Source organism: Tupaia chinensis, unplaced genomic scaffold, assembly GCF_000334495.1.
Source record: "Tupaia chinensis unplaced genomic scaffold, TupChi_1.0 Scaffold000154_1, whole genome shotgun sequence".
Classification (NCBI taxonomy): domain Eukaryota; kingdom Metazoa; phylum Chordata; class Mammalia; order Scandentia; family Tupaiidae; genus Tupaia; species Tupaia belangeri.
Window position 1 is genome coordinate 2875459 of NW_006159625.1, and position 4529 is coordinate 2879987.

At 37.9% G+C, this 4529-nt stretch overlaps 1 pseudogene; it reads right to left on the bottom strand.

The window, feature by feature from the left end:
- Positions 1 to 806: 806 nt before the first annotated feature.
- LOC102498997 (UPF0235 protein C15orf40 homolog pseudogene) overlaps positions 807 to 4529 on the bottom strand; it is a 6128-nt pseudogene continuing 2405 nt past the window's right edge.

Consider the following 4529-nt stretch of genomic DNA (forward strand, 5'->3'; position numbering starts at 1 on the left):
TAAGAAAACCATGAAAGTATACTTGCTAGGTGACACATTCTTTTTCCAATTGTGCTATTTAATCCTTAATATTGTAAGGTTGCTCTGCTACTGTGTGTCCAATGTGATAGCTACATGTGGCTATTTAAATCTAAATTCATATTTATTATCATAGTAATTATGATTAAATTTCTCAATTACACAAGTCACATGTCAGTCCTTTAGAGGCAGCTATATGTGTCCAGCTGTCCATGGCAGTGACTTTCCCTCAATGCCAGTGTAGAACATGCCCACCTTTCCAAATTTCTATTGGACAGCACTGTTAAAGATCAGTTATTAATCTGTATTGCAAGGAGTCCACATTATGAAATAGATCCAGATGCCTTTTCTCTTTATTTCTTATAAAATGTATGTTATTTCTTGTAAATTATTTTTAAATGTTTGAAAATGCAAATAGCAATGTTTGTAAACCGTACTGAAGGTGAGGAAATTTTGGCGAGCTCAACAACATCATTTTCCTCTGAGAAATACCATCGAGGTTTGAAAAATCCCAGAAGTTCATAAAACCCCTAAGGAAATGAGCTCATTTGTAAATAAGTCTGTGGGAATAAAAACCAACATACTCCTCACATGTGAGCAAAAGATAAATAAGACTCAGTTTCAAAGCCTGGGCAATTGCCCTGCATAATTTAGTCAAGAAGGAAGAACTGAGTACAGGGACCTCAAGATGGAGTCTATTCCAGGGATTTCCCCCCTAAAGCAGTTAGCTCTACCTCTTAGGATGCTTTCAGTAATAGATAAACACAAACCAGCAATAAGGAAGTGAATTAGTTCATGTAACTAGAAAATTCAGAAATAAGTAAGATTTCAGGCTTAGCAAATCCAGCAGCATAGTAATCCTTTTTCAAGGGCTGAGTTTCTTCACTCTGGATCTGTGCTTTGCTATCCATGGCCATGACTTTAACAATGATTCCTTTCACTGATCTGACTGACAAAAAATAATCAAGCCATTTCCATATCTGTGCTAGTCTCCACCTATATCCATCCAATAGAAATTCTGAACTGTGTACTAACTAGAGCACCTCTCATTTATCCCTGTGGCCAGGGCAGGCCACGCGCTGATGTCTTACCTGAACTAACCTGACCCTATTGTTGTAGCAAGGGAATGGGATTATCTGAGTGCCAGCTCTGAGGTTAGAAGGCAACGGCTTTAATCTCAGCTCCACTACTTACTAACCATGTTACTAAGCATGTTTCTCATTTGGGAAACAGGGAAATTGGTAGTAATTATTTTAAAATTTCAACAATTGGGGACCAGGTAGTGGTGCCATGGTAAAATGTGACACTCCGTGAGGCAATCCTACATGATGAGGTTTCCCACTCAAATCCAGAGGCTTCCTGGAGTACACTGGGCACAATATTGGTTCTGATTCAGGGCTGGCTGACAGCTGGGGATGGATCTTGGCATCAAGACCCTGTGCAGGTGTTGCCTCTCTCTCTCACCCTTTCACTCTCTCTCTCTCCCTATCTCACTCATGGAAGAAATATATAAACTTGTGAAAAAAATGATTTCAGTAATTAAATGAGGTAATATATATATAATGCTTGGCAATTAGTAAGTGCTCAGTAAATGTCCTTACATTCCCCAATCAAAACCTATTAATTGATTCTGCCTATTAAAAGTACAAAATTCATAGCCCCAGTTTTACATTTTCTGCTTCTGCCTCTGAACTACTTCTTTTTAAACACTCATTTTTCACTATCATGTTATGTATATGTGCCTTCCACCCCCAAAATTTTGGCATACCTTTATAATTCAGGAACTCCTGACTTATTTGCATTTTTTCAATATCACTTATGTCTGGAACACCCCAGTCTCTCTATAGATGAAATGTACCTATCTAAATGAGAAGGCTTTTAGCTACGTGAAACAAAAAGCCTACTTCAACTAGTGTAAACAGTAAGGAAATGTATGGGTCTAGCAGGAAGACAGATTTCAGATGGGCTTGATCCAGTGACTCTACCTCAGTTTCTTTGCTATTGTCTTGGCAGTACCCTCCTCTGTACATCTTGACCCTCAGGCTGACTTAAAACTGCCAAAATTACTCTAATGGTTTCATGTTTCACATCCATGCACCATGGTTTTAGAGGAAAAAGAGACATTCTTTCCAGCGTTCCAAACAGAATTCTAAAATTCACCCTGACTGGGTCATATTCTCCCCATCTGATCTATCACCCTCAACCCAATCAAACAGTGATGTGAGCAAGGGAAATGGGATGTGCCAGTGGTTGAATTACCCTAATCGCAGTTCTCTCTGAAACTTAGGACAGGATCTGCTTCTCCCAAAGTACTAAGCTTAAGGTAGAGGATGTATATTATCCAAGTTAAGGTCTGGATGTTATTAGTAATGAGAGAGCAGTTAATGAATGTTGACTATGCAGCCAACAAATTCTGCTCCATCAGACTATGGCCCAATAAAAGACCATCTCTTTAACTGTGTCAGTGTCTATAAAAACTGCCTGCACTAGCCTCACATTCTATCTTTTATGCAGATTATAAGTTTCTTGAAATCAAAGATGTTGTCAGCATTGTCAACATTGAACTGCATACAGAGAACTCTCATGAAGAATAAAATCATTTTATCATGGATTCAGTGTTATATATGTAGGAAGTGGTTGAAAGAAGTGGCGTGAGCAGAAAAGGGTATCACAGCTCTTAGAATTGCTCTAGGGAGGGCCTGCAGGTGGAGTGGTGGTTAAGGTTCTGAACTCCCACGTGGTTGACCACAGTTCAAGTTCTGGAGCTGGCAGCTGTCCTCTCTCTCTCTCTCTCTCTCTCTCTCTCTCTATCTCTATCTATCTATCTCTTTCTCTGGTCAAAGTAAAAAATAATAACAAATAAAGTTTAATAAATAATTAAAAAAAAAAAAAAAAGGACGGACCAGCAGTGGCAGATGGTTAAAGGTACTGAATTTCCATGTGGCTGACTGTAGTTTGAGTCCTGGACCTGGCAGCTTGCTTTCTCACTTTCCCTTTCTCTCTCTCTCCCTTATCAAAATAATAATAATAATATTAACTAATGGAATTAGACAAATAAGTAAATATTTTAAGAAGAATTGCTCTAGGGATAGAGTAACAAGTTAGGCAATGGATCTTTGGGTTCACTCAAACAACTTCACACCCTAAAACAGGTCCCCACAGAATCTCATTTTTGCTTTCAGAATAAGTTTGAAACCAATATAATTTTCCTTTTAGTTAAATTGTTAGTTTATTTTTATTATTATTATTATTTTTTGGACAGGGCCTGACTATGTAGTGATCCTCTTACCTCAGCCTCCCAGCTGGAACTATAGGGTTATGCCACTGTGCCCAGTTCTTTTTTTTCAATATGGTCTCACTAGATTGCCCAGATTGGTTTTAAGCTTATAATCCTCCTGCCTCAGTCTCCCGAAGTTACTAAGATTATAAGCATATGTCTTTAGGTTGGACCAGGAATAGAACTTAGGCCTCACATGTGATCCCAGACTGTGGAGCACAGTATCTTAGCAGTGCACCATGGCAACTGGGCCACTAATATGATTCCTAATAGCTGTGTTTGATTATTATATTTATGCCTTCACAAGTGGCTTTCGTAGCCTTGACAATCTCAATTTAAGTTTCTCATTTCCTTTGGATCTGTGAAAGTGTTCTTTCCTCAAGTGACATCTGGGAAAATGTAATCTATTCATTTCTTTCATAACTGCTCCCTTGACCTCTTTATTGCTTCCCTATTACAACCCAAGATGTTCTCGCAAACAGGACTTATTATTGACAATCTTCATCCTTTGTAAATGGAAGTGATGACAGACCCAACACTTTGTATAAAAATATTTTGCTATTTCTATACAAAATATTTTATTAATGAAAACCAAACATTATGTATTTTACTGAAATGTTATGACTAGAAATTTGGCTATCTAATATGTCTCTAATAATAAAGGCTTCACAGTGCAACTGTTGTTTGTAGATTTGCAGCTGGCTGGCATTTTACTTTTTAAGTTCAAATATAATTTATCTGAAATACTAAAAAAAAATCTTCCTCGAATCATTGCTGTGCAAAAAAAAAGAAAGTAAAACCAGCTATCTAGGGCCAGCCAGTAACATGGTGGTTAAGGCAGCTGGATCTCACATATCCAAGTATGTGGTTCAAGCCTTGAACCCAGTGGCTCAGAAAACACACTGGGTATATACATGTGTGTGCCCAAAAATCCCAAAGGGAGAATGGAAGAGAAGGGACTACAGTATGACCATCCCCATTAGGGGATGCTTTCTTACTTTCTCTCTCTCCCTTTCTCTCTCTGCCAACTTCAGTGTATTCTGTAGCAAATTAAAAGCAAAACAAAACAAAACCCAGCTATCTAACCATGATGCAATCTTTTCATTTATAAACTGAGATAATTAGCACTTGTCTACCACTTCTTGTCTCTATTAAACATACTCCTAACGCTGCTAAATAGAGAAGGCTCTCTTTTTTTTTTTTTTTTTTTTGGGGTTTTTTTTTTTTTGGGGGT